The following is a 16,172-nucleotide window of genomic DNA, read 5'->3' as shown; positions in this document are numbered from 1 at the left end:
AGGTAGAGGTGGGTGGCGGAGCATCCCTCAGCACTGATATTCCCATTCAGAGCAGGGAGGCTGGGCACTGACCAAAGGAAAGCTGGACATCAGCCACTGGGGAGGGGGGAAACCCGACAAGAAGCTATGTAACTGCACTCCTTCACTAACTGATCTCAAGGTCCTACAGTGGAACCAGGAACCTCATGAATAACCTGATGACTTGCGTTATGGTCCAAGGTCCAAGATTCTGGAAGACCTCTCTGAGCCCAGTTAGTGGGATTTTGTGATTATTTTATTTTTCCAAAAGTGTCTAATTCCCAGGTTTCTATAGGACCATCCAGGAGTTAGGCACCTAGGGAAACCCACTAACTGTACTATATATTGAATGAGAGCCTCACCCGCAACCCAGTCAAGGGAAAGGTTGCCATTATCTGCCAGGGTCTTTGACTCCAACCCTACAGGTATACTGACAAAGGTGCTATCACTACCTGGGTGATGTGGGCCCTTGGTGTTTACACAGTTGTTTCCAGGACCACGCTGAAGATGTGGTTTGTCTGGGTGACATGTTGTTTCAGCGCTTCCATTGGTGCTCTTGCTATGAATCCATGTGCTTCTGAGACAGCAACAGTGATTGCCAGGTATCAGCATCCCAAAGTCTTCACTTTGTATCCCAAACCCCATTGTATGGGTTAGTTTTATGTTATGCCTGTGTTTTACTAAAATGGTCCACTCTGGAGATTCGTCAAATAAATTGTTTTCCACTACCCCTTTGGAAGTTTGTCCACCTTTTAATTGCCAGGGTTCTGAATGTTCCAAAAGCCACTCTAAAATACAGCTTAATGGGATCTGGGGGGATGCCAGCAGAACTTATCCCATAGGAGTGTAAGGGATAGAACAAGAGATCTAGTGCTTTTGCATCACAAATATGCCTATTATCAAATGGCCTAATTTGAGAAATATACTGTGAATTCTCTGCATCTGTTAAATAGCGTGTAACGAATCGATCAGAAGATCACCGAACTCTCAAAGGATGGGAAATGACTTGCACGGCTTCTGTTTGCCTCCATACATACATACATAGGTATAGTTTCAGAAGACCAAGTGCAGAGGGTTAGTGAACATCAGGTGAAGAGGTAAGCTGCATTTGCTTTCTACTTATGTTCAGCATCTCTCCTTAACACTTTATTTCCCAAGCACATGAGGATGCTGCCCCTCAGAGAGGGCTCATGATGGAGATGTCAAACATCCCTTGGTCTAGCAGAAGGTGTCCTTGCCCATGGGAACTATATGGTCTTTAAGGTCCCTTCCACCTTTAACCATTCCTATATGGTCTTAAACCATTCTATTATTCCATGATGCAACTCGGCCAAGCTCAGTGTTCCCCAAACATTCAGTTTACATCCTAAGACAGCTCTAAAAGGCGCCTGCTTTGGGGGAAGCTCCCAGGCCAAACTGCCACTGTCAATGCATGCAAAGTCACTTATTCCCCAGACAGAAGCCCACATTCATGTCCTGTTTCTGTAACATGTCTCATGTCCTCCTCTTAGTCATGCCGTCTCCTGGGCCAAGCATCTCAGTTACGGCTCCATGGCCATCCCGCATCCTTGGGAACACCTCACTCACAGATGGAAAGTTTGAGGAGCACCTCTGTGGGGGCCTGCAGTTTATATCCCATCTGCTCTCCTGTCATGAGGAAAAACTGCCCTCATCTCTGCCCTCATAAAGATAGTTATTGTTACAGCCCATGAAACAGTTCTTCATGGCCTGCCACAGTCCTCAGCATGAATCATCCATCAGGGAAGGGAACATGACATGGACAAGCCCCTGGGTTACACAGAGCAGTAAGGGCTGCCCAGCCAGTGGGATGCAATGCTGTCAGCAAGGCAGGGGTCAGAAAAGGAGGCTGCATGCCTCCCCTCACCCCCCCAGCTAGGCCATGTCAAATGCATGTCAAAAGACACCCAGGGAAGGTTCTCTGAGGCTTTGGGCTGGTTTGCAGCTTTTCAGCTAAAAAAGCAAGTGGCAGAAGGGCTTTTTACTGCTTCTGTTCACACACACACACGCACCCCCCGCAACCATGCGCTTGCTCTTTCCCTTTATTGAAAGAGAAAGAAAATCCCAAACCACCACGAATGTCAGTTCCCAAACCTCAGTTCTGGAGTGTTTGTTGGTTTTACCGTGAGGAAAATCCAAATATTTGCTTTAAAATCCAGTTTATCCAGAAGAAAGGGTTTTAAACAGAGCCTGGTGGCAAGCAGTGTCCGGCGCCTTGTGTTCAGGCACGTTGCCTTGCCTCTAACTGCTTCTTTGCAGGCAGGATGACAGGAGCCCTTGTCAGGTGTTTGGGCCAAATATGCTGGACTCTTTGTCTTCCATTTCTGGTTATATTTCAGTCTCGACTCTTTTGCTTCCATTACAGGGAAGGTCAAAAATGCCTCTGCCTGCAGGCCTGCGTTGTTAAACTTCAGATGTTCTCCAGATGTTCAGCAAGGGGGTTTTTATGTAACGACAGAATTTGGGCCACATTCCTCTGTTTTCCTCTGACTAAGTGCTCCTCATTTGAGGCAACACTGATTCACAGCCCTTCATGGGAAGCTAATGGCTGGGAAAGGAGGGAATGGCTGAGGCCACTACCAATGTAGTTGGACTCCTAGGATGCGTACCCTACAAGCAATGCAACAAGCTATGACAGTACTGTGGGACTGCAATCCTAAAGGATGGAGCAAACGGTGATGTGAAAGAGGCAAACTGATAAGTGGGAGAGAAATATCCTGCCCAGTTATCTCTTGTCAATGAGACCTAAGACTGCTTGGTTGGTTGATTGCCCTGCTCATTATTTCTCCATGGACATCAGGTATTGGATGGGGCCCTGACCAGCACTGTGCAGTGTTCCTATAGTGTTCCTATATACAGCCTTAGGAAGGCATGGTAGCATGTTCCCTCTGCACCCATGGGACTCCTGAAGACCACAGGGCTACCAGGACAACTCTTCCCCAAGCTTGCAGGCCTGTAGCCCAGCCAAATTGCTGTTGATGATGCTAATGCTAAACCTCAAACTGCTCTAGGATGATTCTGAACTGTGTATTTAAGGGCCTTTCCTGTGCCTACGACTTTCCCAAGGAGCAGAGGTCCATTGCCTAGCCTCTCTTAGCTGTAACAGTAGAATAACTGGGTGTTCAAATGCCTCTTGCTGCCCTGTGGTTTGGGATTTGCTTGAATTCTGCAATTCCCAAACGTGTTTTCGTTTAAAGTTTCCATTATCTTGTCCAATTGCATGGTTTTCCCCCTTACAAGAAGTAATATTGTCTAAGGAGAATGGATCATGATACGTGTAAGCTTGTGGGCAAACAGCAGAGGAAAGGCTGTGACCCCTTAAGAAATACGGTGCCAACACACAGGTGGAATTCTGAGCAAACTCAAGACCACAAAGTAAGACCATTCCCTCACACCACATCCTATCATCATCATATTTCTCCAGGTAAAGGATTTCAGAAGCTGATGGCCTCCTATAAAGTTGCATAGGATGGGGAAGCATCACCAAAGCATGGTGCTGCTCTGGGAGACTTGCATATAGCAGCTTCAGGGTTTATTAATTCCTATCAATAATTAGGTCATTTAGATTATTGTAACGACTGGACTAAATAAACTGTGTTCTGGTTAGGCTGAGAAGATGTTAGCTGGGCAAACAATGAATTCTTACTGCTACCTTTAGCAGTGTCTTCCTTGGTTGCCCATAGCTAAGCCCACAGGCAACGAGCGTGCTCTGACGGGGTCCTTCCCCTTAATATTTCTCCTGGTTTATCTGTTGGAAGACTGATCTGGCTCCACAATGTCTGCTTCCCATGCAGAAAGCATCTATTATATAGCTTCTTACACACGTGGTCATCCCTGTCTCATATAGAGGTGCTTATAGGAGCACTCTGAAGCAACAGCAAGGACTGGGAATGCGTGGGGTGATATATCCCCATGAGATAGAGCTGCAGCCATTCCATCTGCCCACCACCTCACCTCAGCAAAGCAGTGCTCCTGGTCCTATCCGTTGCTGCAGACACCCACAGGAGATGCTTCTCAGTTTTGTCATCCATTTCATCCCTGTGAAAACGTCAGAATTCCATATCTAAGGCAATGAAACAAACAAAAACACAACTGGGGGATCTCTTCTTGATAGTAATGTATGAAAAGGAAAAATGGAATGACATAGCAGGAGCTGGAGGCAGTGCAGGCACATCATGCTTAAGTCATGCTTCTGGGGGAAATCATTGGTCTTTTCACTTTTGGTTATGGCATTTTGTTCTGGATTACTCCAGAGGTCTTGGGAGATGGATGCACTGCTCCTTGAAAGGCAGTGCTCAAAGCCAAGCTGGATGGGGCTTGGAGCAACCTGCTCCAGTGGAAGGTGTCCCTGCCCATGGAACTGGAAGAGCTTTAACGTTCCTTCCAACCCAAACCGGGCTGTGATTCCATGATGCTCCCTGTTGGCTGATGGGTTGTATATTGCTAGAAGTAGGTAGTTTTGTTGTTAATCATTCCTTGCCCTTTGGACTGTGGAGGGGTAATGGCTCTTTGATGCTCTTCCAGCTTTCCAGAAATTAGCTTTCCTGGTGTTAGGATTGGGGTATTAAAACTCAGGGATTTCTGCCATGTCACTAATGCATCTCTTGCAGTCAGACTGAACCAAACCAGACACCGGATGCCCCACGTTGCATTACCTTGTGTTGAGTTCAAGGCAGATCCGTGGCAACAGGAGGTCCTTGCCCATGGCCATCAGCCAGCACTTTCAAGGTATGTCCTGCAATAGATATTGCAGCAAGGAAGGAGCCTGCAGCCCCCTTGCCTGTGCCGCTGCTACCCTGAGACAACAGAAGGCATGGAGAAAAGGCATATCCGTCAGACCCTGGCTCAATTTCTTTCCTGGCCCAGCTCTAGAAAGCGGTTCAAACCTTCATAAACATGGGTATTATCCCAAAGTGCTCAACTATAGATTCAGAAATCCCTGCAAATCCCTCTCTTGGCCTAGGAGAATCCAAACCCTCAGGAGCCGCGAAGTGGTTGCTCCTTTGTCTGAGTTGTGTTTATTTCTATACAAATGGGGGTGTTTGTGAGGATTTTGGGATTCTAATAGTGATTTCTAATAGATAAAGTTATCCCTGCATATCCAGTTATGTTTTGGTTAATGTGAGAGCTAAACACAGTTGCATATGGTGCTTTCTGCACTCCAGACTGTAAAACCAGCATGTTGCTTTCCTAGGGCAAGCCTATCCCAAGATAAAGCTCAGGCCATGAGCAGCAGAATGCAGTATTTCCTGGCCCTAAGAGCCTCACGTGGGCTTGTACTTAGCAAGACACCAAGGGCAGCTGGATGAGCCCCATCTGGAGCTCCAGAGCTCCTTTGGAAAGTGTGTCAAAAGGGGTCTGGCACGCAGGGGAAATGAGAACATGTGGCAGATTCCTGCACACAAAACCAGCCATCGCAACAGCAGCTCAGGATGAGACCCAAATCCTGCCCCCAGGGCAAAAGCAAGGCAGCAGGAGGATTAGCCTTGTCTAAATCTCTGCAACGTTCCTGTATCTCACAGGTCCCATCCCATGGGAAGACCTGTGGTGGACGTTGGATGCTCCCCATTCTGCAGGAGGAAGCCTGCATGCCTAGACAGCAATATTGCTCTGAGGCTGCACGTGTTCAAGATGAGACAGAGGTGTTCAAGCCAGGTTGGATGGGGCCTGGAGCAACCTGCTCTAGTGGAAGGTGTCCCTGTCCATGGAACTGGATGAGCTTTGAGGTTCCTTCCAACCCCACCCCATTCTGTGATAGCTGAGAGCATTCAACAAAGGGCCATTAAGATGATGAAGGTATTGGAGCATCTCTCATACAAGGAGAGGCTTTGAGAGCTGGGATTGTTCAGAATGGAGACGCCTCAGGAGATCTTATCCATGTGTAGAAATAGCTGATTGGAAGTAATGAAGAAGTGGTGCCTGCTGACAGGACAAGAAGTAAGGGGCACAAACTGGAACATGAAATTCCACCTGGACACAAGGAAACACTTGTTTGACTGGACACTGTTCTGGACAGGCTGCTCTGGGGAGGGTTGGACTGGGTGACCTGCAGCGATGCCAGCATCAACCATTCAGTCGTGATTCTGCTGGGCCCCATTTCACTGAAGGCATCAGAATGTCATTTGCTCTGTGTCCCAGTAGAATCCTGGGCTAATGAGGGATTCAGAGGAAAGCATCCCTCAATCCCAAGGCATTACATGAGGTAGAAGAACACTGAAGGGGGGTCTTCTCCCCTTTAAGTCCCATCTCCTGTCAGCTCAGAAGGGACTCAGACAGAGTGGGGTAAGGTGTATAAACACTGAAATGGCTCTTGACTTGTTATGTCCAGGTAAATCCTGCTGGGCTTGGGACCAACCCTGCTCCAGATCACCCAGAGCCAGGCTTCAGGAGCTGGACTCCCAGTGTCTTTGCATTCCTGGTCCCCAGGCTGTAGCTGGGGACAGTGGGAAATCAGGGGGAGAGCGCCTGCATGACTTTTGTCTGTGTGAAAGAGCAGCAGCTTGCAGGGAGTACAGTATCTTGTGGTGATTTTGAGCTTAGTCATACTGCAGTGACTGTAACTTGGCAGCTGGAATTACCCAGATCCTCGCAAACGTTTCCATTTAAGGTCTGGGATTTGCATTTCCCTTTGCCTCCGATCGCCACAGGGATGGAAAGTCTCCAATGGGGGAGGCCATAGGTTTACACTGGGAGAAACGAGCCTGTGTGCATCCATACCTTGCACTCTTATACCACCCAGGGCGCTCCAGCGGTTCGTTAGGGATCATTTTGGTCAGTAAGTGGGTGCTGTCTGATGTCATTGTGGTTGTCAATACTTTCCTTGCCCAGGGCTCAGATATGCTGCACCCATTTGGTTATCCCTGCTTTGCCTGATCCTGCTGGGGACACTGGCATGAGGATACATGAACAGGAAACCCTTTGGGGCTGTGCCCATCCTATTCCCATAGCTTGTAGCTCCTGGATGCTGCTTGGTCCAGGAAGAGAGGATCCCATTATAGAGAAGCACAGCATGTGGGATGCAGCTTGCACCCGTGCGTTACAGATGTGCAGGCTTAGCTGCGCTCTGCTCCAGCCTATGGCAAAAAGCATTCCCAACTTATGAAGAGCTTTAGGGCAGATAAAGCAGAGTCATGACCTGAGCTGATAAAGGGATGTGCCTGCTGCGAGCTTATTGCTGTGGCTAGAGCTGGAGCCACTGGGGGAATGGCTTTTGGATGCTGCCCCCCTTAGTGTTCTTGTATCTTGTCTGGCTTCCTGGTGCCCCGTATCCTGCTCACATGGAGCAGCAGGATGAAAACAATTGAAGGGGGAAAAAAAAAACCCACAGAATTCCTCATCCAGGGAACTGGATGGGGAAAATCTTTCATTGAAGGCCAGATTTCAGCAAAGCACTGGGAAGTTTTGCTCCCTCTTCATGCACTTCCTTGTCTGTGCCCCACTGAAACCTGGACTGACTGGCCAGAGGTGGAATGGGGGTCCCCTCTTAACCCTTGGTACAAAGACCAGCGCCCTGACCTGGCAGCTGCCTCTTGGTCAGGTTATGGATAACCTCTCTGTGTGTGAATTGTTTCCTTGCAACCGCTTGGCGAGGTTCCGGGTGTCCTGTAGAAACATGTGATTTCTGGAGAAACCTTATTGGAAACAGAGCATTGATTTTTCCAGACAAAGAAATAAGCCCTAATCTTTGCCAGAGCCGATTCCTCTACAATCAAATCATTCAGCTCCTATGAACACAGAGCTACCGTGGGAAGAACAAATATGTTGTTACAGCCAGGCCCTGCTGATGAAGTCCTGTCTACAGCTCTTGGCTTTCTGGCCTGTGTTACGACAAGGATTCAAGCAAAGAAGAGGGGAGCCATTGAAAACCATCATTATCTTATTTAGTGAGAGGTGTCCCTGCCTGTGGCAGGGGGTTGGAACTGGATGATCTTAAGGTCCTTTCCAACCCTAACTATTCTATGATTCTACGATTCTATGATTCTATGATTCTATGTCATGGTACTGCATCCCTCACCTTATGGAGAGAGTATGTGCGTTATCCCCCTCTTAAGAGCTTGAGTCCTGCCCAGTCCTTTCTTTGCCCAGGCATGGACAAGAATGGAGGGGTAGCTCAGGGATGTGTGACACTGCAGATGGGAGCCAGACCTGGGATGGTTCCTGCTCCAAGCCCCTGCTCTGGGACCTTCACCGTGTGCAGGATCCAGATACACAATCCCAGGAGCTGCAGTGGGGGCTCCTGGTTGGAAGCCAGCACTGAGGCTGACCCCAGAGCTGCTGCAGGCCCAGATGGAGAGGGGAGAGAGGACCACAACACTTTGCACTGGGAAATGGGGAGATGCTCCTGCAGTGGCTATAGTGGTGCTGGGACACCAGAGCTGGTGGGATGCAGCTTGATGTCTCATGAGAGCAGACTAATGGAGCCCAGGGTGTTCAGCACCTTCGGGAGACACAAGTGGAGGGATGCGTGGAGCAGTGGATCAGCCCTCCCAAAGGAGTCAGCAATAGGTGAGTGTTCAAACAGCTCTCACGGTCTGAGCTATCTGTTCTGCATGGGCAAGGTATGGAGGTGATTACAGTGTAAATCCTGCTTTATAGAGGTAACCTTTATAGAGGGAGGTTGAGATTGCCGTGTATATGTGCTTAAACTTGTAACCTTCTTAATTTATCTTTGTAGGGTGAGAGGGGAGTTACTTACTGACTGCATGGACACCCTGTTATCGTGTCCATCCAAATTCTCTAGGAGGAAAGACAGAGCTTGTAGCACACACGTTGAAAGACTTAGTAATGAATGTATTTAAATGACAGCTCGTTCCCCTGGAATGTGGACTTTGGGCTGCTCCTGGTTCTGGAATTAGGTTTTCCCTGGAAGCAGGACTCTCCAGTGAAGCATGATGCTCTTGAAACTGGGGCTGCTCATTACTGCAGCAAGCCCTGTGTGAAATCCTTACTGGCATTTCTAGTTCAGGTCCTCTCCAGAGCTCTCCCTCATGGCCAGCACCAGCCCCTGCTCTCAGGACAGGGAGCCCACACAGGTTTCCTCTTCGTCTACAGCCCATGTTGCAGAGAGGCACACATGGACCTGACACCTTCCGTGCTCCCACACCGCTTCCCCAAAGGTGTCAAGAGCAAAACCCCACAACAGAGGAGGCTTCTGTGCTCGGGGACATGAAACATGACAGAGCTTTGCCAAAGACAACTGCTGCTGCTGCCTCCTGTTGCCAGGCACTGCCCATCCCCATTCCTCCCCCAAAGAGACATTAAGTTCATTGCTGGCCAAGATGTGGTCTGTCAATGAGATCCATGTGTTCCTGATGAGAAGCCTGGAGAACTTAATAGTCCCTGGCCTGGGGTTTTCTATCAAGCACTCCTACAGCCTTCAATTATCTGCATTCCCCACAAGGGATATGGAGGCTGATTTCCCCACAGGGTTCCCAGCAGCTCCCACAACTCCTTCCTTCCCCATTTTCCCTTTTCCAGCAGCCTTCACCCTTTCCCACTGTGCATCCCTGAGGATGGGCTGTGCTCGATCGTGTCCTTATCAAGTCTGGCAGAGATGTGCTAAGCAGACAGCACATTGATTCTGCCCTTGCGAGGCAGCAAGGTGTGCAAACAGGAGCAGGCTGCTCTTAAGGGTGCTCATGTTTGCCTGATTTCATACTCAGTTCAGCTCTTAAGCCTTGAAGCTCCTCCTGTGAGCAGACTTCTGAGCCTGCCACAGATAGTAACACCGTTCTAGGGTAGGCACAAGCAATTTACTTTGTGACTTCCATGGCAGGGCATGGTTTAGTGCTGTTATAATAGTTACGGTGCTGTGTCAAGGGGTAATGTCAACCATTCCAGGCTCCTTCAGACTGCTTGAGTGGTGCAGGGGAAATCTCAGTGTAAAATGAAACCCTGGGTTCTGTGCCCAGGAAGATAATTGCAAAAGAAACAACTCCTGGATGGTTTCTTGCTCATTTCTGCTTCTCTCTTTGTGTTTTTCTCTTTGTAGATGGAGGCTGTCAGAGCCTGGATGGAAGAGGGACAGAACTGTATGTAAAGACAAGGAGTGCATGCCTGCACTTTCAGCTCCCCACTGTTAATCTTGTTTATCACACGGTGAAGCTGGAAAATCTCAAGCCTCTTTGGACTGGCAGTAAGCATTTGAGTTGACTGGCAATGAGCATTGAGCATTGAGACTCTCAATCTTACACAAAAGTAGCATAGACATAAGACGCTGTGTGGATGTGATCACAATGATTTCATTTGCTGTTGGTGGTTGGCCTCACATTAGTGCTCAAGCAGGGAGCACAGACATTCAGATAACCTGGTAAAAGGGTATGTCACCCCCCTTATGTATTTTAACTTCCTTGTGACCCCGATCTCTTGGGCTGATTGAAGGTACCATAAGAACCCAAGGAAGGATGCGATGTTGTTGGTGTGCTGTACCCCTGTATTGCTAACTTGCTCTGCTGACTGTTTGCTTGTTATGTCTCAGAGAAACATACGTTAATAATGGGGCTTGGAGGGGTTATTTTTGTTCACTTTATAGGAGGACCTTTGAAGCCAACTCGGGTAAGAATCTTTTGCTTAACACTGATACGTGATTATAAGTAACGTCAATTCTCTTACCTGTTAATTCTATTACATTTCTTGCCTATATAAAGTTAATAAGTGTTAATTCTATTGCGTTTCTTACAGGTATAAAGTTAATAAGTGTTGATTTGATTACATTTCTTACATATATAAAGATACTAAGTGTTAATTCTATTACATTTCTTACAGGTATAAAGTTAATAAGTGTTGATTTGATTACATTTCTTACATATATAAAGTTATTAAGTGTTAATTCTATTACATATCTTACATGTATCAAACTCCTGCTCAGATTTTTACGACACTCAGTGCAAATACCATTTTCCTTGTCAGCAGTAGTAAGTTCACCTGATGGCAGAGAGGAATTCTATTGCAACGTTGCGTTTGGCCAGGAGGACACTTCATTACAGAATTATACATTTCTTGCATAACATAATATACCTATAATATATATATGAGATATATACCTATATATATAATATTCTTGTATATATCAACCTACAGCTACAAATGAAACGAGGGCCTCTAGCATTTTATGTTACAGCAAAAGCTTGAGCATGTGTGTAAGGGAAAGGGGGGTGTTAAGATTCGTGCCAAAGCCTGACAAGCAATGCTCTGCTGTACGTGACCCAGGAAGCTGGGCCAAAGAGCTGCACAGGGTTCCCTGGATTCACATCAAATATGTGGGAAGCAGAAGCCGTGGAGCAGTAGGAAAGTTCTGCAACCCAAGGAACAGCAGCTGGGTGGCTGCCCACCATGCTCCCGGAATAGGGATGTCCAGAAGGCAGCCTCTCCCCATAGCCTTTACCCCAACAGAGGGGTTAAAGCAAGTCCTGGGAGGCCTCAGCACATAAAGTCAGTCCAAGGAGGGCTGAAGACACGTTGGAGGCTTTTGCTTCGTGACTTGGTGGCTGAAGTGGGTGTGGATTCCAGAGGTCTCTATTTGCCTGTGGCATACACTGTTAGCAAGACTTGAATTCAGTGCAACAGTTGGGGTTGCTCATTAGCTTGTGAATTGTGATGACTGTGAATGGATGCAGAGTTGTGTAAATTACTGTTAGATTAACCTGTGACAAATCTGGCCCCATATTCATGTAGTTGAAGGAGTCGCGATGGAACTCCTCGCCCCAGGACTGCACTCATCTTCCAGAGACTTTGGTGGCAACGTAGAGTCATAGAACAGCTTGGGTTGGAAGGGACCTTAAAGCTCTTCAGGGCCACCTTCCACTGGAGCAGGTTGCTCTGAGCCCCTGTGTCCAACCTGGCCTTGAACACTGCCAGGGATGGGGCAGCCACAGCTTCTCTGGGCACCCTGTGCCAGCGCCTCAGCACCCTCACAGTCTTTTAGTAGTAGTAGTTAGTGAGTAGGTAGATACAGTCCTTAGCACTGCAGAAACACCAGAAGATATTACTGCTCGCTCTTGCCCATTGCTGATGTTTACCTGTGCAGTATCTTTTGCCCATCAATCCACTTACTCATGCGAGCATCAATCAGATCTTCATCTTGCTGACTTCCTTGATACAGGTACCCAAAATGTCCTGTCATTTGGGGAGGGAGGGATTATATTGTCCTTTAAACCCTGTAAAGGTGAAAGTTAAAAGCTTACTGTGTAGTTTGGGAAAGACTCAAGAGAAGGCTTTTTGTGCTCCAGGAAGGCAAGGCAGTGTTGGAGCTACTGGTGCTGGTGTACCAGCATGATGCTATGCTGGCAGGTTTTACCTTCAGTGTTGAGCTGAGCTCATATATGGCTGCTGTGCCAAGCTCGCTTCCCAGATTCCTCCCCACCTCCTGGGAGGTTGTGAGTGTTTCAGGAAGCTGAACTTCATGCTTTCCCTTGGTGAGCACCTTTGGTTAGAAGATGCAACCTTGAAGTCACAGGTTCTCATTTAGGATCTGAATCACAGGTCCCTAAACCAGTAAAAAGCCTCTCATTGGCTTCAAGGTGGGGCGGTTCTTTCTTTCTTATTTCCTTTCTAGTTCTTTTTTACCAAGCCAGTGGAAATGGGAATTCCACCTAATCCATCCCAAGGATCCAGCTCCATACAAAGGTTGATGCTGGCAACATTTGTTGGAGACCCGAGGGCAGGAGAGCAATGTGGTTACAGACACGAAGCTGGGATTAGAGGCAAGATTAGTATTTCAAACAAATCACCTCCATTCCTGAGCCCTACCATGTCCTTGCCAGGCCGCCAGGCTCTTAAGAGAAGTCACTCCAACCACGCCAGCCCCTCTGCAGCCCAGCAGCCCACACTGCTGTACCCTCACATGGAGAGAAAAAGGCTTTTTTTCCCTCGATCTGATCCCTTTCAGCCCCCTCTTTTCCCAGGATGAGGCCCTAATTAATCCCTTTCCTTTCTAATTATATCCATCAGTCATTGCGAAAGTGTCTCCCGGTAGATTCATGGTTCAATACTATGAGTACGTCTTGAGGGAACATTATTCACAGTGAGCCGAAAGCTGACAGAGAAAGTCTATATTTCATTTGTAACCTTAGCCAGAGGAGTCACTGCAGGGGAGGGGGGGGCAGCACCTCCAGGCTCCAGCAGTGAAGAAAGCAAACGTTTAGATAGAAGCTGCTTGGCAGAAGAAGGGAGCCGCGATCCCTTTTAGGTCTGTACATGGCATTAAGGACCGTGGGTGAGGCGGGATGTGACTAAGCTCCAAAATGCACATGATCTTTTAACCGTTACTGGTAAAAGAGCAGGGAGGGGAGTGAGGTTTCCTCTAGAAACTACGTGGGATTGGCTTTTTTCTCTCTGGATTTCATGGAAACACCGCTGCAAGTTTTTCCTTCTCGTCTCTCTGGTGACAAGAAAATAAAACAAATGCAGCTGGGTCATTCTGCGCTTGCTGTGTTTCACCACCAAGCCCCGAAGACACAAACTGTGCCTTTTAACTGTTTCCTTACCCTGGGCTCCAAAGCTAAAGCTTATTTGATATCTCCACAGAGATAGCTCGGGATTATCCAGTACTGTGAACCACATCAGCCGTCTCCCCGAGCTCCTGCCTTGCCAAGGAGCTGGAATGCAGTTGCTTCACTATGCAAAGGCTCTTCCCAATGAGCCAGAGGTTTGGGACTCAGCTGTCCTGACTGGCTGCATGGAAAAAATATGCTGCAAGAGCTGAATGCATCAAAAGCAAGGATTGTGAAACTGGTAAAAGGGGACCTATTTGGGGAGAGAGTGTTTCAGCCCATCCTTTCCTCACTCTCTCCGCAATCTCTGCACCCATTCTTGGCTCGCTGGGTTCACGTACGATCTTGTGTTGCTGCTCTCAGGCACCGTTGCTTCCCCTTGTGTTGAAACGCTCAATATGGCTCTTCCAGTAGTGAGGAGACCCAGGAATGGTCACGGGAAGCCCTTAGCTTGGGACCATCTCCAGATGCACTAAACCATCAGGGCACTGCAGCAAAGCTGACTCTAGACAACAAGCCTGGACTGAGCAATTGAAGGTGTAAAATACTAAGTTCATAAGTATGGCCTCAGTTTCCAAAGGCAAACCTCAAAGGCTCACAGAAATGATGCAGCAGGAGCAGCTTGGCACAGGAGCCCCGGAGCATTCCATCAAGCCAATGTAGTCAAACTAATCCTGGGAAGGGAGATCCTGAGCAGAGGGGAAACAAAACTTGGGTAAAGGGTTCTCATACATTGAGGTCTTAAATGAAGGCTTCAGGAAGAGCCAGGCTGAGGGAGCTGGGCTGGTTCAGCCTGGAGAAGAGAAGGTTCCTTAAGGGGGGACCACAGAGCAGCTCCAGTGCCTAAAGGGGTGCAGGAAGCCTGGAGAGGGGCTTTGGACAAGGGCCTGTAGGGACAGGACAAGGGGAATGGCTTTAACCTGCCACAGAATCAACCCAGACCAGGCTGTGATTCTATGTCTAAGCAAAGCATTCACCTTCCAGTAATGCAGTGAACACACCACATACCAGCCCATTTCTTTCTTCTGCTTTGCTGCTGTGTCCAAGCTCTGTTGTGTCCATGAGTACCCATCAATGCTGCTTCTAATCTACATTCAACTGGTCTATTTCTAGGTGAATCTGGCCCTGCAGAAGCTATTTGTCCAGCGAGATGTCTTAGCACAAGCAAGTGAAAACCACCTGTCCCCTACGTATCTGGTGAGTGCCTGAAGGATAGAGTGGAGGAGAGCATAGGCACACACCTCCATATCTTTTTCCTCCTTACAGATTAGTGAACGTTGTCTTTTGTCTGTAGTTTCTTGCCCAAAGGTCCTACAGACTCTTAACTTTATGTGTGCTTCTTGATCTTTCTCATGTCCTTTCTGCTGCTTGACATGACACAATGCCTTGCCCCCATAAGGATTCTTACATATTCTACAAAGCAGCCCCCTTTTGCATCCTTGTCCTCAATAAAAAAGGCTACTTGGGCCTTTCTCACCTACCTGGGCACGCATTTTTGTGACATTAGTAGGACTATCACCCTCACACCTCTGTCCTATGCAGCCGCATCTTGCCAGTTCATTCCTTACGTTGGGGTGGTCTGAGAAACAGGCATTCTGCATTGGTAGGATGTCTTGTTCACATAAAATCAGCAAAAATAACCTGAAAACAAGATGTAAGGGTTTTTCCCCTGGATTTATTGGGCTTTTTACTGACAGCATTAAAGTCCTGAGCTACTTGTCTGTAATGGAGTTCTTATGATTGGGATGAGAATGTAGGAAGCTGTAGAGGAAAATGGATGTGGGGCAGAAACCTTTGGAGATGGTACCAAAATCTTACGTAGCATCTTCTTCCTTCTTTGTAAAGGGAACCAAATGGACCAAGATATTTCTTTCTGTGTGCAGTTGATCCCCTTATACATAGTTCTTGCCATATGTATATAAGGAGTTCTGTCCCGGTGAGAAGACATTCATGGGAGCCTCATCCACTATCTCCATCCTGTCTTTGGCTCCTCTTCCTAATCCTTGAATCCTTTCTTCCTCCTTTCAGTGGAACTGAAAATCTCATGGAAAGGTATTAGCAGGGAAGGTGCATGGACATGGATTAGTTGCTCATTCCCTATGTATCTGAGCCACTATTATTGCTGCTCACAGAACACCCTATATAATGAACAGCTATTTAATATTCAATTCCACCTAATGGAGAGGAAATGAAGGAAGGTCAAGAGTAGGAAGAAAGAAGGAAAAACCTGCTTGATTTCCTGCCCCCCTCTATGAGCCTGTATAGAGTCTGAAGTAAGGGAGTCAGTCGGGCATGGATGGTTATTGTTTTATTTACACCCCCCTGTAGACTTCAGTGTGATTTATGGGATGCTCAGTTGTTTCTTTGTAAACTGTATAGCTGCTCCTTTCCCTTTTTACGTCTCACTTGTAGCCCCCACTAAAGCTGAATCTCTTGGTTTTAAATCACATCCATCTAAAACAGCTTTATGGGACTGCTTCTCCGGAAAAGAGCTACTGCACTTTCTTTGGGTCTGCCTGCAATTGTATCCACCCCTCATGTGTTTCTGAGATGATAGTGGTCTCCAAGGGTCTTGCTTTCTAAATATGCAAAGAGAACCAAAAACAAGGCCAAGACAGTGCTTAGTGAAGACAATGCATGTTGGTT

This window comes from Psittacula echo (genome assembly GCF_963264785.1).
Source record: "Psittacula echo genome assembly, chromosome: 20".
Lineage (NCBI taxonomy): Eukaryota > Metazoa > Chordata > Aves > Psittaciformes > Psittacidae > Psittacula > Psittacula echo.
Note: the sequence above shows the minus strand (reverse complement) of the source record.